We start from the raw sequence: 19234 nt of genomic DNA, 5'->3' as shown, positions 1-19234 counted from the left end.
GGCCCTATCAGTAACAGATCTGAAACTGTACTATAAAGCAGTGGTCATCAAAACAATATGGTACTGTCTAAAAGACAGAAGGTTGGATAAATGGAATAGACTAGGGGTTCAATATATTAGTGTTCAATAAATCCAAAGACTCTAGCTTTTGGGACAAGAACTCAGTATATGACAAAAAAAAACTACTGGAAAATTAGAAAAAATGTATGGAGAAAATTTGGTTTAGATCAACATATTATACCTTATACCAAGATAAGTTAAAATAGGTAAATATCTTCAGTATAAAGAATGAAATAATGAATAATTTAGGTGAAAATAGATTAGTATACCTGTCAGATCTGTGGGAAAGAAAGGACTTTAAGACAAAGTAAGAGACAGAGAACATTGCAAAATGTAAAATGAAACACTGATTATATCAAATTAAAAAGTTTGTGAATAAACAAAACCAGAGCAACCAGATTTAGAAGGAAAGAAATAAATGAAGAGAAGATTTTTATAACAAAACTTTCTGACAAAAGTTTAATTTCCCAAATATATAGGGAACTAAGTCAAATCTACAAAAGACAAACAAACAAAAAAACAAACAAACAAAAAAACCCAAGCCATTCTTGAATTAACAAATGATCAAGGGACATGAGTAGGCAGTTTTCAGATAAAGAAATCAAAACTATCATGAAAAAAATATTCTAAATCCCTCCTGATTAGAGAAATGCAAATTAAAACAACTCTGAGGTACAACCTCGCACCTAGTAGATTGGCCAATATGACAGCAAAGGAAAGTGATAATTCTTGGCGGGACTGTGGCAAAATCAGTACAGTAATATGCTGCTGGTGGAGTTCTGAATTGGTTCAACCATTCTGGAAGACAATTTGGAACTATGTGCAAAGGGCTTTAAATGAATGCTCACCTTTTGACCCAGGCTTAACATTGCTAGGTTTGTACCCCCAAAGAGATAATAAGGAAAAAGACATACAAAAATATTTATAACTGCACTCTTTGTACTAGAAAGAAATTGGAACATGAAGGGGTGTCCATCTATTGGGAAATAGTTGAATATATTGTGGTATATGTTGGTGATGGAATATTATTGTACTGAAAGGAATAGAGAGCTGGAGGAATTTCATGTGAACCAGAATGACCTCCAGGAATCTATGCAAAGCAAAAGGAGAAGAACCAGAAAACATTGTATATAGAGACTCATGCATTGTGGCACAATCAAATGTAATAGATGTTTCTACCAGTAGCAATGCAATGACCCTGGACAATGTGGAGGAACTTAGGAGAAAACACTATCTACATCCAGAGAAAGAAGTCTGGAACCTGAAAACCATTAGCAAAATATATGATCAATCATGTAGTACAATAGGGATGTGATCTAGGTTTTGATGTTAAAAAATCACTCTACATAGAAATAGTTCTTGAACAGTGATACATTTATAATCTAATGGAAGTATTTGTCAACCACCAGAGGATGGGAGAGAGCCAGGGGCTGGAGGGGGGGAAAGGAAAGGGAGGAGCAGATCATGAGTCATGTAACCATTGAAAAAAATTCTAAATAAAAAAAAGTCAGTTGCCTTCAGTTGCTAACCATAGTCTAGTTTTATTGTGAGACTGACCCTCTCTTAATAAACCCATTTCTTTTTGGCTTGGTGACTTGGTTTTTATTTTTTCTGTCTCAGCTAATAAATTTTTGCCAAAGTTTCTTGCTCTGTCACCATACTTTTTTTTTTCCTTTAGAAAGTCCAATTCTCTATTTGATGATGATTTACATTATTTTCATTCTGTTTTAACCACTTTTTCTTCTCTATTTATTCCCCCCCCCTTTTTTTGTAACTAGACATTTGGTAAGAAAGATTTTTTTTTAAATTCCATCTTTGAAACTTATTAATTATGTGATGCTAGACAAACAACTTACTCCTTCTGTGGTTCGGTTTTTTTATATGTAAAAGGAGAGAGCTGGACTCAAAGGCTTCTATGATACTTTTGAATTCTACTTCTATGATCTTTTCCTTTTAAATATCAATATAACTATCTCATGACTACTCTCCAACATTAGTAGGACTCTTGTTTGTCAGAATCAAATATAACTTTGGAAAACCAAGGGATGACTTTTGACACATTTGAAAATATTTAATATTTTCCAATCATAGACTAAAATGTCTCTACCAAGAGGTTGAAGACAAATTTCATCAGTCCTCTCAGTTCATAACAGGTCTCTGTAGTGATCAGAGTTCTGAATTTTTTCCATCTTTACATTATATTGCTATCATTAGGTAAACTATCCTATTTTCTTAATTACTTATTTTGCTTTACATATATTTATTTATATCTTCCCAAAGGATTTTATAATAATTTCTTATTAGCAAAATTATATTCACCTGTATTATCATGAAACTTTCAGTCATTCATTATTGATGACCACCTAATTTCCTTCCATTTCTTTGCTATTATGATAAATATATTTGACCAAATAACTTCTTTTCCCTGTCTTTGACCTCACTGGTTTATATATAAAATTATTAAATATCAGTGTATCATTTTCTTAATTTTAATACTGTCTCTTAGTAAAAATATAATTCAATCATTTCCATTGAATTCTCATAAAGTATCTTTCTTAGGAGTTTTGGGGGAATTATTAGAGAGCAGTATAAGGGAATGTATACTGGGAAATCAATATTTTTAAAGGAAACATCATTTTGTAAGATAGATTTTTGGGATAACTTAACTTCTTTTGATAGAGTGAAACAAAGTTAAAGATAAAGATAGAACTTCATATTATATTTACATGTTAATAAAGAGAGATATAGAAACTCTTCATATATATATATATTTATCAATCTTGGATCTACTTATTTTTCTCCTAGTTTCCCCTGTTTTGTCTGACTTGGCATCTGCCTCCATATATTAACACACACCTAATTATCCAAGAATAGTTTTATCATTTTATCTCCTCTTCTGGTTAATTTTGAAAGTTGTTCTCCTCTCTCCTTTAATTGAAGTTGAATGGAAATCCCTTTCTTATTGTCTTCATGCCTCAATAATATTTTGAACCAAAGAGAGTGGGACACAATTGTTGGTCATTTGTCTATCTAGGTTCAGTTCAGAGAATGCATTTCATTTAGAGTTTTGAGCCACTTCTCTCAAATAGTTTCTCATTGATGTTAAAGTAATAGTTTCTACAATACTCTTTATAAAGCAATGAAAAAGGGGTCTATTTTAGTTGTAACATTGCCATTCCATCCCACCTTACTCTGTAGGGTCTAGTAAAGAGGAGATAGTGGTGTAGTAGATAATAAATTTAGAATTTTTTATAAGGATCAGAGGGAATGAAATTTATCTCTTAGTCAAAGGAAACTTGAATTAAAAAACTCAAGGAAAGATAGATAAACAGGAAAGTACCAGCTACAAAGATTTTAAATTTGTACCAATATCCAAGTCCTTCTTTCCTTGTGAAGTTGAATTGAAGATCAGTCATGATTGTATTTTGTTTCCTACGCTTTTTTTTTTGTCCATGTGTCAAAAGAAGGAACTGGAAAATTTGACAGATCAAATGATGTTTTCCAGAGGGTAACAAGATCAGTGTAGGCTCATTTTTAAGGGCTGCTTGGGTCTATATGCATCTCCATTCAAAAAAAATTTTTTTTAATTATACTTGTAAGCATGTTTTACTTATTTTAAAGTGGGGTCACCTCCATTATGCCAATTTCATTTGGTCAGATCTAATTGAAATATAGCAAATTGTAGGAGGAGTTAGGAAAAGGCCACTTTGTAAGGATTCAATCTAGTCTGATAGGGTAAAATATATGTAAACTATACTTCTGTGACAAATACTCCCATAACCATTCAAATATGAATTGAAATAAAAAGACTATCCTTACATTGAGATCCATCAAAAAAAGAGTAATCTTGTCATTTGCCCAGCAATTTTGTTAAGTGATATGAAGTTCTGACAAGGCATATACCTGGGACCGATTGACACTTGGATATTTCCTGCTCAGTTGAAACAGTTTAATGACTTGTGGTGCCATCTGGCAATAAATTAACTGGTTGTTGTTTTGAAATTTTAGAACACTGATTTAATTGATTTAGGGCCTTGATAAAGGCATCGAGATTCCTTCTGCTGAGGAAACTTCAATGCCAATACTCTACTCTAGTATAAGTTAATAGTCTAAGATTATTGCCTGAGGCAGTAAAATATTTTAATTAGCACAAGATCACATAGTGGGTATATTTCAGAAGGCAGATTTGAAAACAGATCTTCCTGAATCTGAAAAAAGCTCTCTTTCTACTAAACAAAGAAACTTATATATAATTTTACTCATTTTATTAAATTTAACATATCTTTTACCAGGAAATTTATTGAAAAGAATGAATATCCCAATAAATTACATATTAACTTCTTATAGTTAACTTAGTAATAAAGCACCTATTAAATAAGATATGTCTTTTTCTCTTATAGTACCACATTTTATCCTCACAACCCTATTAAAAAGTAGGTGCCATTCTTAATCTATATTTTACAGTGGCAGAGAAGAAGCAAAGAAAGGTTAAATGATTTGCATAAGGATATGAAGTGTCTGAGTGAGTGTTTGAGGAAGAGTTTAAATTCAAGTCATCTTGAATCTAGCCTCATTGTTCTATGCTATCTACTGTGCCATATACCTGCCAATTAAAAACAAAGTGAAACAAAAAAATCAAATATCTATTTCAAAGTGACATTTTGAAAGTGATTCACAGTTCATATATCCAACTGTTTCAATGAACAAAATAAAATATCCATAGTCCACTCAATACTTTCATATTTCAGGTGTTGTAAAATAAAAAAAAAATATCTTCTAATTCTCTAAAGTAGGTGAAATCAGTGGAATAGATTAGCTTTACAATATGAAATATCAAATGACCATAGTATTTGAGGACAAGAAATCAATATTTGACAAAAACTGACAGGAAAAATAGAAAAAATATGACAAAGGCTGAATCTAGACTAAAATCTCACATCATATACCAAAATAAGGAGAAAAAGTATACATGATTTAGATAAAAATTGCATGACCACAATCAAATTTGGAGAGCATAGAATAATTTACTTGCCAAATCTATGGCTCAGAGTAGAATTTATGAGCAAACAAAAGATTAAAAGCATTATATGATATAAATGGATAACTTTGATTATATTAAATTAAAAACTTTTTGCAAAAACAAAACCAATATAACCAAGATTAGAAGAAAAACAGAGAACTGGAAAAATTTTTGGCAGCAAGCATCTCAGATTAAGGCCATGAACTGAGTCTAATGTATAAGAATAAAAGTCATTCTCAAGTATATAAATGGAAATGATATAAATAGGCAGTTTTCAGGTGAAGAAATGAAGGATATCTATAATTGCATGAAAAATGATTTAAATAACTCCTCATTGGAACAATGCAAATTTGAAAAACTCTCAGGTACTATTTCATGTCCATCAGATGACAAAAAAGGAAAATAATATAGTTTGGAGGGGATTTGGGAAAGTTGGAACACTAGTGTACTGTGGGTGGAGTTGTGAATCTGGTGGGCAATCTGAAACTATGCCCAAAGAGTTTTGAGTCAGTAACAACAATTCTTGATCTATATCCCAAAGAGATCAAAGAGAGTGGAGACAGGTCTATTTGTACAAAAAATCTTTATAACAGTTCATTTTAGGCAAAAGATTAGAAATTGAGAGAATATCCATCAATTGTGGGATGTCTGAACAAGTGGGGGTACATGATTACAATTATATTCAAATGCACAATGAAGTGAACAGAATTAGGAGAATATTGCACACAGCAATAACAATATTACATTATGAGCAATTTTGAATGACTTAGCTATTCCTATCAATACAGTGATGTAAGATAATCCTCAAGGACTCATGATGAAAAAAACATCTGCCTCCAGAGAAAGAATTGATGAAATGTGAATTCAGACTAAAATTTACTATTTTTCACTTTCTCTTTTCTTTTTGAATTCTCTTTAATAAAATGCCTAATATGGAAAAATATTTTACATTATTACACATTTAAATATATTTATTCATTTCTTGATATCTTGGGGAGGGGGTGGAATAAAGGGAGGGAAGAAGGGAAAATATGGCTCAAAGTTAAAAAAGTTGAAATTTTTAAAAATGTAATTGATGAAAAATAAATATTAGAAAAATAGAAAAGAGTAAAAATTATTTAAAGCTCTAAAATTTTAAAATATTATTTTTATGAATATTCAGTCATTTTTTTTCTTTGATTTTGCTTCCTTTACTGAGAAGATAACTCAGAGATATAATGCATCTTTTTCTTCCTCTTCACATCTCTACTCTGGTACCTTACAATAAATTCTGGAAAAAACATGATTAATGGTAAAGACCAAGAGAAACCAAGGAACATAATACTGAAATCATGAATGATGTTTGAAAAAATCTCCTATTCTTTTTCTTTTCCATCTAGGGTAAGGAATAGCAGTCAAGCTTCAGGATAACTCACAGACTTCATAATTAACTGTTGAAAAAGAAGGAGTTATCAATTCTGGAGGAAAAATACAACTAAGCATGAGATGGCTCCTAAAAAAATGTAAAAGAACACACTATTATTTCAAAGTTGAATAGTGAGTACTTTTCTCTCTCTTTAAAAAAATGATACCAATTTGCAGAGACCAAAGGAACTGTTATATAGACATATCATGTAAATAATTTTAAATAAATTTTATGGACATGTACTTATTTATTCTATAACATTTTCATATACTTTTATTATAACAGGATAGTGATTATAAGTTTACATTCTTTTGATTGAATTTGTTTTGAGGATCAGCAAGTTAAAATAATTGCAATATAAAAATATCACTATAAAATCTGAGATAATAATATAAGTTTATTTTCCTCAAACAGACAATTTCTATGTTTTGCATGGCTTTATGTTTAAAAATGAAGACCAGAAAGTAGACTAGAAAGCAAATCTTGTTGTTTTTTTTTTCAGATTCACAGCAACCACAGTCTTTTCCTGCACAAAGCTGATAAATGCTTTGAAGATTTCAAATATAGTAGATGTAGCCTATCCACCTCTCACTTCATAAGGATTTGGATTTCACAAACTTCCAAACAGAGACCCTGTGATTAAATTGTCCCAAGACATCCAAATACAGTCATTTCTGAAAAGGTAAAAAAATGGGCTTAGGGTCAGAGAGAACCAAGCAAGGTCCCTACCATTCATAATTCATTGTGACTAGAAATTTACTATTCCCTTGGATATATCATATAATGTTATTCTAGATTTTGAAATTCATTTGGAAAAATTTGAATTTCTGCTTTAATTTTTTATTATTTTTGAGGGTTTTTTTTTCTTTTACATATTTATGATTGTTTTTCCATTTGTGTTTTTAGGTTAAGTTTTTTATAACATAATGAGGATTTTTTGGTGGTATATAATGATGTAATAGTTTTTTTCTCTGTAACCTCTGTACGCACATATGTAAACATGCATATGTGTATGTATTTTTAAATGTGTGTATAGATATATAATACTTTTTGCAAGAGAATGATCCTGGATTTTCATAGATATTTCGTATTTTTAATATTTTGTTTCTGTGCTGAGTACAGAAATTAAAGAATATTTCAATCCTGGGGTGGGAATGGTTTTATTATATACATAGTAACCACCACCACCACCACCTAAACATGCTTGACTAAACAAATAAATAAAAAATGTGCAAAATCACAAACTTCAAATTTTAACAATTGATTTGAATATGTAAATTATACATAAGCTAACATAAAACTATTGGAAAAGGATAGAAAGCAACATAGAGAGGAAAACAATCCCTCTCTCCACCCCAACCAATATGGAATATGAAGCCCAACCTTGCCAGCTGAAGTGGTGATATTGGTATCATTTTTCCTATTCATAAGATCAAAATACTTTTAAGAAGACTGAAAAGATAAAACCTAAAGGAATAAATCATGTTGTATAAAACTATTTTTGTTTTGTTTTGTGTGATTTTATGATTTATTATTTTTCTATTTGTATTTTGGGGAAAATTTTTCTTGCACCTAGAATACCAAAAAAGGATGGGGAAGGAAGAACTGTTGTCTTTTAACACCCACCCCATACTTTATTTCAGAAAAGTTTGGCTGGAACCCATTTCTAAGTGTTTTTTTTTTTAAGTCTATTGCCTTTCAATGTGGTGTTATTTCTCATGAACTTCTGTGGCTAAACATGTTTTTCATATTTTTGTGTCCCTCTCTTCATCTTTAGGCTCAGGCAAGCTCTAAGACTATGATCCTTCTAAGTGCAGGATGTCAAGTTCCCAGGTCATTGTTAGGTCTCACTCTATAACTGAGAAAATAATTATGACATATTACATACAAATTTGAGTCTTTAAATATCTACTTAATCCAACCACAAGCCTGAAGTAAGTACTGGTTGTATGAATTTATGTTGAAAAATATTTCATCTCCTTTTCCATTATTATGCTACTATCATCCAAGTAACAATATAAAAAATATTATTATGCCTGCACTGAAATGCCATGCTGATTCAAAAGTCAAATTAAATGAAAACACAGATATTATACTTAGAATATAATTTCTAAATATTAATCAGATAATAACAGCTTTAAAATGTGAATTTTGGAGGTTCATATTCTTTACTCCATAGATTTGTAAAAGGAAGTGAATTTCATAAATATCATAAATGTTTGTATTGATTTTCATTTAGACTAGTCTGGGAGGACTTGGAAAGAAAAAAAATGGGGGAGAAGCAAGTGAACATTAATAGTAGGAAACATGATCACCAATAAGTCATATATTATACTTATTCTTACTGAGTATACTCACTGAAAACTTATTCAGCAGAAATTATGTGTGACTTCTACACCTCTGAAAAGAGAAATGGACTTTCTGCTGAGTAGGACCCCCCAAATCAACACATTATTCTACAATTGACAATGAAGGAACAAAAATAAAACATTCAGCTGGGTGCTTGTTAAGTATTCATAAGATTCTCCCCTTTCTAGTTCTAGAATGTGCAGTAGTAGTATTTTTGAAATTATAAACAGAGAAAAACTCCCTTCTTTTGCACTTCTGCCCAATTTACATTTATACCAAAAAACAATTTTCTAATTGTCTTCACAGACTCTGAATACTCCAGTAATTTCTATTATTTACCTGGGAACATCTGGAAGTAATTGTCCTTTCATTTATACATCCATTAAAAAGATAAGGCAATGTGGGTAAATTTTGTTGTTGTTCTTAAGTCTTTTATCTCTGTCTTACTTTTTTTTACCCCATGGGCTATAACTATGGGGTATTCTTGGCAAGGATACTGGAGTAGATTGCCATTTCCTTCTTCAGTGGACATTTTTTGTTATGTACTTGGAGGTTAATCACACAGCTAGTAAGCATCTGAGGTTGGATTGAATTCAGGTCTCCCTTAATCCTCGTCCAGGTTCTTAACCACTGTGACATCACTGTCTCCTGTAATATTTGTACTTAGACATCCTACCACTACCTATTATGGAGGAGTGAGTGACATTTTAAAAATGGTCTAAAGGATATTCTGGTTGTTGGTTCAAGACTTATGTTCAAACCTGGATTCTGCCACTTGGTATCTGTGTAACTTTAGTCATTTCTCAAGTTATTTTGACTTCATTTTACTAATTACAAAGGATGAAATGAACTTTTGATGTCCTTTATCACACTAAATCTGTTTTCCTATGATAAAATAGGGTATAAATACACTTAAAGACTGATAGAACAATCAACAGTATAATTGATAGCACCCAAGTAACCCTGGGAAAGTCCCTTTGAAACTCTTGTCATCAGTTTTCTCAGCTATAAAATATGAGAAGGAAATAAGATCATTTATACTATCCTTCTCAGGTTTTAATTTTAATTTCTTCTAATTGATATATTTATTGTAATGCTTAGAAAAGTTCTTTCCATCTGATCATCTATTTGTTCCAATTCCCCTACAACATAGAGTTAAATACATATAGCACACTGGGCCTGGGGTGAGTAAGACCAGAGATGAAATAAAAATTCAAACACTTACTAGCTGTGTGACTTTTGGCAAGTCTCTTTTGATATATTTTCTGTTTCTTCAACTGTAAAATGGGTTTTAAAATACCACATATCCCCCAGGATTGCTGTGAGATCAAATGGAATAATATGTCAGGCACCTAACAGTGTCAGTCACATATTAGGTGCTTATTTGCTTTCCAACTTCCTGTCCAGAAAAAAAAAGAAGTCAATCTTACCATAGAGAATAAATTATATCATTTTACTACCAGTGAGATGAGAATACAGAAGGAGATCTCCCAAAAATATCAGTTCTAAAGTATATATTCCAAATCTTTGATTGATAGTAAGTTATCTCATGCCTAATTTCTGTCAATAGATCATAGAACATAAATTTACCTCTACTTTTGAGGATTTCATCCTTCTTAACTGCAAGGATATGCTTCTTCATTACAGTTCAGCTACACCAAACTTGTCAAATCCAATACTTTGTACTCATTTAGAATTTCATTTTCAAGACCTCTACATGAAAAGATATGGCTTAAAGGTAACAAAGACCAACTAGGTGAGCAGAGGCAAGTCTCATCTTCCTCATGAGAAAGGAAAAATACCCTTATGGTGATGACCAATTGATGGGGGCAAATGAAAGCATATAGATTCCTGATGCAAGTCCCCTTTCCCTTTCTGTTCAATACCCCATGATATGGGAGTTGAACTTACAATCTAGGAACAAAAGTCTAGCCCAGGGATCCCCAAACTTTTTACACAGATTCCATTGTGCAGCCACATAATCATTTGTGAGGTGCCTCGTTCTCCTTCAGTTACTCTCAGCAAAAAGTACCAAGCAAAAGATTAGGTCACTGGAAGTAGTACTGTATGTGAGCGATACCTCACTTTGTGGTGCCACCACATACAATGCTTCTCTCACTGACCACCAATGAAAGAGGTGCCCATTCCAGAAATGTGGTGGGGACTGGATAAATGGCCTCAGGGGGCTATTTGTGGCCTGCAGGCTGTTTGGGGACCCCTGTCTAGTCAATTAGAAAATGACAGGCTACACAGCTAAAGCCCCTTCACAGTGTGGTCTTTATTAGGAGTTTCAAACAGAATGGGGGAGTATGAACAAGTAGCTATGTCCTTAGGAGTGGTTCTTCTGACTTCTAAAGGTCATAGGAGATAAGGAGGTAGGATAGCTTAATGGTTTGTTCTCTTTGGGATAAGAGATCTCTCAAACTCACTGGGCCTATGAGAAGTTGCTTTAAATCCTAAGCAGATTTTCCTTCTCTAATGGGATCTAATTGAATTCTACCCTGAAAAGAACAAATTTATTATTTTCTCTCTACACACCTAGAATATTTAAATTTTATTTTATTACTAAAACCATTTCTATCACTCTCATTAAACTTATTATTTGATTTCCAGTCCTTCTACTCAATTTTATTCTGTCAATCTATCTTTCAAACTTTGAGTGTATTTCTCCTTGTAATCATCATCATTCATCCCAATATCTGGTCACTTTAGTCTTTAAATTGCTTCCAACCTGCTACTCTTCCCACTCTTCAGAACCTTCCTCCAGAAAAAAAGTAAAGAAATTATATATATATATCTTTTGACTACTGTTTTATGAAGGGACAAAATCACTGATTCTAATGTCAAAATATATGTAATCAGTCTTCTCTCTCATGTTTACCTGTGCTACTTATTGAAATCATTTAACATCCTGTTTTTCAATTTAACCACATGTAATGTAGAAATTGGACTAGACAGTCTCTTGTGATCCTTCAAGTTCTAGATCTATCATTTAATTGTTTAGTTTTTTTGAGAAATACATTAATATCTACTACTGTCTCCTTACATCTATTCACATGATAAATTTCCTAATAAATTTTTACTTGAACACTATATTTCATGCAATTTGAATCTTTAAAAAATAATTATTATCCCATTTTTATCCCTCTGACATATATTTAAGATATTTGTACTACATATCCATTTTTATAGTTCTTTCACATGTATAGTTATGGATCTGCTTGTTTATAATCAAAGCTAATGGAGGGAAGACATAAGTAAGATTCCCAGAAGGTACACTTTGAACTTAAAAACTTGTGATTTTTGTACTTGGTAAAGAATAAATGCAAATCTCCTTTGCTGGATCTTTAATAAGATCTTGCCTTTTAATCATGGGTGTCCCACAGAATCTCTCCTAAGCTCTCTTCTTTTTTCTCCTTTATAATATTTCACTTTGTGAAATCATCAGCTCCCATGAATTCAATTATCATCTCTATGCTTTGAATTCCCAAATAATATACATTTATTCAATACCAGCTTTTCTGCTGATATCTAGCTTCCCATGTCTAAATCATTTTTAAATGGCTCAAACTGGATATCTAAAAGATACTTTAAGCTCATTAAGTCCAAAATTAAAGTCATTATTTTCCTGAAACTATGCCCCTATCTTCAAAAATCCTTATTACTGTCAAGGACACCATTATTATCCAGGCAATTTGAAACCTGGATGTCATCCTCAACTTCTCACTATCTCTTAGACTCCATATCCAATTATTACCAAGGTCTGTTAATTTCATCTTGGTAAATCTTAATACTATCCCCTTTTCCTCTTCTGATTCTATTGCAACCATGGTGAAACCATGTTTGTGGCACAGCAAGGAATCCAGTGTCACTAGATATTGAAGAACATAAGGCAGAGATGTATAAGGTATAAGATGTACAAGGTATAAGAGTATAAGGTGTAAGAAGACTGCAAAGATGAGAAGTTATGAGGGACTTCAAATGCCAAACAGAATATTTTAAATTTTATACTTAGGGATAATAGAGAGCTAATTAATTTTAACAAGTAAGAACCTGACACATTCATACTGGAGTATTAGGAAGGTAACTTTGGTAGTTGAATTAAGAATGGGGTAGAGAGGGGAAAGGCATGAAGCAGGGGAGCCCACTAGCAAGTTACTGCAATAGTCTTAAGTGTGAGATGGTAAGGGTGTAGTTTAGAAATGTTATAAATGTTAAATCCACAGGCTTTGGCAGCACACTGAATATGGAGTGGTAAGATATGATGAAGAGTTTAAAGGGACGAATTTAGGTATGATGTTTTCTTTGAAAGTAACATGGAAGAAAATAAGAAGGGTGATTTTGAGGAATATATGATACATGTTGAATTTAAAATGTACACTGGACATACAAATCAGGATGTATGAAAGGCAATCAATCATTAGAGTGATTATATTTTAGCAGAGATATCAGAGTAGAGTAAATGGATTTGAGAATCATCAGCTTAGAGATGATTTATAAATTAATATGAACTGATGACATCACCAAGTTAAGTAGTATAGAAGGAGAAGAGAAGAAGGCCCAGCACAGAGACTTGTGGGACACATATATTTAAAGAATATTTTCTGGAAAAGGGTCTAGCAAGAATCAGAGAAGGAGGAGTCAAAGGGTCTAGCAAGAGTCAGAGGATGAGTCAAAGTTAAGAGAAGTTCAGGAAATAATGTTATCCTGAAAGCCTAGAGATAATAAAAACAAACTATCAAGGAGAAGATGGTGATCAACAGTTTTAAAGTCTGTATAAAGGTCAAGAGAAATGAAGACTGAGAAAAGACTTTTAAATTTGACATCTCAGAGATCATTGGTAATTTTGGAGAGCAGTTTTGGTGGAATTATAAAAAGATTGAAATTGGATTATTGTGTTAAAGGACAAAGTGGAGTTGCATATTGTAGATGAGTTATTTAGGGATTAAAAAACAAAGGACAGAAGAGATATGAGATAATACTTAGCAAAGATGCAAGGACTGAATGAAGTTTTTTGAGGTTGCAAGCAGTAGAGAAGGAACCAATAGATAGGGAGAGATTGAAGATAAGTGATAAAGTGGGAGTGATAGAGGGGATAATCTGTTGGAGAATACATGATGGAAAACATTCATTTGAGCAGGTAGAGGGGCTTGCATGGTAATGAATAAGATTATCTTTTCATGTGAATCAGGGTGTAGGAAGAGAGAGTGGCACAAGACATCAAGATTCTGAGATGAAGAAAATGTGAGAAGAGATACTCATGGAAAATTCCTTTTATTCTGTGAGATACAAGACCAACCACTTAACTGAAAGTGTAGGGTAAAGGGTAGACGTGGGAGGAATGAGGAGGGATAAAAATGTTTAGAAGACCTGCTGTGGAGAGTAAGATAGTGAGTTGATAAGTAATGTCTTCATATCAATTGATTTTAACTTATAAGGAGAAAGGTCAAAGTCAAAAAGAAAAGAAGAAATGAAACCTATTGCAGTATGTTCAGTGAAGGAATGATGTAATAATGATGTAATAATAGTGGCCTCCAGAATGCTAAGTATTATTGTTTTCAGAGAAAGGTAGCAGAAAGAGAGAGGGAAGTAATATAATATTGGAGAAATTACATTCAGACTTGATATATCCAAGTCTAATGACGTCCCAGTCACTATTAGTTGGTGTGGAGTATTGGTGCCACAATTACTTTTACACCAAGGCACTCACTAAAATAGACAAAGAGCAGGTGTTTTATAGGTGATTATAAATCTCTTTTACTTGGATTTGGTCATTTCTATACCTGTGATGTCATAGGCAAAACAATGTTAAGACACTGATAAGTTGAGGCCAGGATAAATCAACTAGAGAACAAAACAATGAGTAGTTTTCAGAATTGGAATGGAAAGTTTCCAGAAAGGCAAAAAAGGACATTACTAGGTAGAAAGTGAGCACAAGCCCAATGTCCATACATTTTGCCACACAACAGTAATTTGGTTCTCTGTGAACCATAAGTAATATCTATTTACAGATTCTACGGATTCTAAGTGAAAAATAAATATCACTAAATTTCCAGCTAATCCACTTGAGTTAATTTCTGATAGGGGGAGATACTTTATTATTTCTTGTGTTTATCCCAAATGATTTATTGAACTACCATGTAAAAGTAATTATATTTATGTTATGCCAAGTCTATTTTTAAAAGGTGATTATAACATAGTCCCTATTGTCAAGTAAATTAAAATCCAGTTAGAGGAAAAATACATAAAAATTACTAGATCTTAACATAGTAATGTAAGAGAAGGGGTTCATGAGTGCTTCGATATGTCATTAATCCAGAAAAGGGAAAGATGACTTCTGAGTTCAGGTTGAGGAGAAACTTCACACAAGATATGGTATTAGAATGGTAATGTTTTAATAAGGGAAATGGAATGGAAAGCATTTCAGAAACAGTGAATTAAACAAATTCATGGAGTTAGGAAAATTAAAAAAAACATAATTGTAGAATTTTAAGTTGACCAATTTGATTGAAGTATCAGGCAAAAGAGCAAGAAAAGTATGAGATGTTGTTGGAAAGACAATATTATATCCAGTGTGGAAAATGTCAAATGTTAGGCAGAGGAGATTGCATTTAATTTTCATGCAGTGGAGATTATAAAATTATAGATTTATAGTAAAAATGGGTACACAAAAATCGCCTGGCTCAACCATTTCATTTTACAGATAGATGACTTGATTTACAGAGAAGGGAAATGACTTGCCTACAAGTTAAATAGGAAATAAAGAATAGAACCAAAATGAGGCTTTTAATATGTTTAGAACAGATAGATGACATGATCAATGGTTTGCTTTAGGAAAGTGTGAAAATATGGAAGGGAAAAAAAAAACATATGGCAAGGAAAGAAAATTAACAAATCTCTCAACACCAAAAGGTAAAATTAAATTGGGAACATCCTGGAGGATATTCAAAATGGTAAAAATAAAAAGTCCAACAGTACTTAAAAACTGAAAAGTAAATGCCAATTAATTCAGACTGATTCCCTTAAAGGGTTTTTAAAAAGAAATAAAGGGTCAAAGAATATACTCTGCTATAAAAATAAGCACTAAGTTTTTAAATGTTGCAGAAAAAGTAAAAAAAAAACATGAATTCCAGCTATAATCAAGAGATTTCATATAGCAGAACACAAAATATCTATGGTGCTGACGACCTATTAACAGCAAACTGAAATCACAGCTAAATTACACAGATGAGTTGCTAATAATCCAAGAGAAATAGAAGAACAAAGATACTGCCTCACGGAGATCCTCTTTATGAATAATAGGAATACTAGAGGCAATATAAAAGCCTAATGATGTGGAAACTAATCAGGAAAATAATTAAAGAAAATTTTCTTGAACCGAAAGACAATCTCATGGATATGAGACACAAAAATAGAATCCCATTCCAGAATTTGTATTAACAAAATCAAAACAAAACAAAACACGGTCCGATTACTTCCCAAGTTATAATACTTAAGTTCAGGTTTTTATATAGTCCAGATATCACAAGAGATTTAATATTTAAAAAGTATAAAATTGAAAATAACTAATGGAACCTTTCTCTTCTCCTTTGGATTCTGGAGAATAGAACTACTGGAAGGAAATGATAGACAGTTAAAAGATGTGACAACATTAAGAAAATGTAGTATCTGATATATCTGCTAATATTATCCCCAAACAAATAAAAATTACTACCTCTAATGGACTCATTACTAAAATTTAAAAATCATTAAAATGTAATTACATAAGCTTTTCCAAAGAAAAACTATAGGGAGAATATTATATCACCCAATTTAGAAGACAAGCATGATTTTAAATTCTGTTAACAGAGAGAACAATGCCATTAAAATCTATAATAATTTCTCTGTTGAAATTTTAATAGACAAATGTAAAGATGGTGCTAGGTTTAAGGGAGATTTCTTCATCTTTGGAGATAATTAAAGGTAAACTTCACCCAAAGACATGTCCTGGCACCTGTTATTAGCCTTATTTTGGAAGCACCTTCTCCTGTATACCAGGCACTTTTGTTTTACCTTCTCTATTGGCTGAGCCTGGTGAGTTTCTTGGTACTCTTGAATTACAAAGAAATTTGACTGCATCAAATAATAAATGTTTATAGTCCTTAGGCAACAGTCAATGGCTTTCAGTAAAATGTGGTTTCATTGTTTTGGGAGTGAACTTAAGAATATAGGTTATTGATTTTAAATTCTCTTCATAATACCTTACATTCCTAGTTAGGGAAATCACTAGAAGTTGTATTAAGAAGAGAATCTCTTAACTGTTTAAATTAATGGTGTTCAATCTAGTCAATATCATCTTGTGGATTTGTGTAAGAAAGCACTATGCTCCCCTTACACAATAAAAAAAATGTAATTAATAGGCAATTAACAATTTTCTTATAATAGTCAACATTTAACATTAATCTTATATCTAATAATAATAATAACAATTTTAATTGAATTTACAAAGTACTTTAAATGTTACTGTATTTGATTCTCATAACATCAGTAAAGCAGTTGCCATTATTTTCCCTGTTTTCCTGAGAAGGAAACAACCATTTAGCTGCCTGAAAAGGAAGTGATATGAAAATTGTAAATTAGTAGCTTGAATTAAAGAAAGAAAACCATAGAAACACAGACATTTTCATAACAAAAAAAAAAAGTTGTCAGAGAAATAGCAATAACAATTTACATTCAATTTCTCTCTGTTCTATGAGAAGATATTGCTCATAATTGTTTACTAATGCACCATAAAAAATGTTTAGGGTAATTTTTAAGAAATCCTTGGAAAGAATCACATGGGATAATGAAAAGCAAAATTAGTAGAACCAAGAGAACATCATACACACCTATATATTTAATACTTGAAGAATACACTATGAATGTTACCTAAAGAAAATGAACTCTAAAAAGGATAAAAGGAAGACATAATTTATATGTACATATCTCTCTCCAAGATGATGTCTTATATGATGTGGGGAAGAGAGAGTGGGACTGGAACACTTGTAAATAAATATTATTAATTAAAAAGTTCAGGAAATAGCAGCATGAGATATCCATGAAATTATCAAATTTTTGGTGTTTGTTTTTTTTTTCTGAACCATAATTTCTCAAATATTTCACCTCATCCTCACCTATAGTGAATTTTTAAATTTAATTTAGTGGGTAATATCAAATTATTTATCATCAGGAACTGATATATTGGTTAATAAGGAGCAGTGAGTTTGTTGCAGGTCATTTCATAAATATTTATCAGCAGCAATATAAAACAAGACAACCTAATATATCACAACATAATATTTTGGGTAGTTCTGTATATACAATAAAATTTCATTTCACCATCTCCTTTTTATTTGGCCTAACAAAATTATACCTGAGAGCCATTATTCCATTTAATTTCCTTTTTTAAGTGTTTTTTTTAATTTAGCTTTGAATTTTTTCAATTACATGTAGAAACAATTTTTGACAATTGTTTTCTGAAGTGGTGTGTTTCAAATTCTTTCTCTCCCTCTTTTGATCTCCTCCATTCCCTGAAGCAGTAAATAGTCATATATGAGTTACGGCAGTTCTTTCATGCAACAAGTATGTCCATATTACTCAAGCTATGATAGGAGATACATATCAAAAACACAATATTAATCTCAAGAAAGGAATAAAGTGAAAGATGGCATACTTTCACCTGTAATCAGATTCCAATAGTTACTTTTTAGGATATAGATACATTTTTATCATGAGTCTCATGGAGTTGCCTTGGAATCTTGTAAATCTCTCTATCTCTATCTCTATCTCTATCTCTATCTCTATCTCTATCTCTATCTCTATCTCTATCTCTATCTCTATCTCTATCTCTATCTCTATCTCTATCTCTATCTCTATATCTATTCTCCTCTGTATGTTTTATCTGATTTTCATTTGCTATATGTATAGGTAAATGACTATTTGCTTTTCAATACATGTATTGCTCATACTGAGCAAGAGAATGCCTGGGTCACTCTTTGTTTTCTCAAAGTTAGCTTCAAGATCAAGTGGGCACTCCAAGGAAATATGAGGAAAACTACAAAAACAGAGAGAAATCCTGGAGAATTGAAACCAATGATAACTGATGTCAATTAAAAACAATGTATTACTGTATACAGTTGTTTTTTTGTGAAGGTGTCATTTACTGTTGAGATAAATGTATATTCTTTTCTATTTCCATTTACTTTTCTACAGGAGTCTAGTATATCTAACTTTTCTAAAGTTTTATTTACTGCCTTAACATCTTTCTTTTTTCTTTTTTTTGTTAGATTTATCTACTGAGAAGGGAATTTTGAGTGTTCCTACTTGTAAAGTTTTACTATTTTCTTTTGTCACTCATGTAACTTCATCCTTTAGGAGTTTGG

Source organism: Monodelphis domestica, chromosome 2 (assembly GCF_027887165.1).
Source record: "Monodelphis domestica isolate mMonDom1 chromosome 2, mMonDom1.pri, whole genome shotgun sequence".
Lineage (NCBI taxonomy): Eukaryota > Metazoa > Chordata > Mammalia > Didelphimorphia > Didelphidae > Monodelphis > Monodelphis domestica.
Note: the sequence above shows the minus strand (reverse complement) of the source record.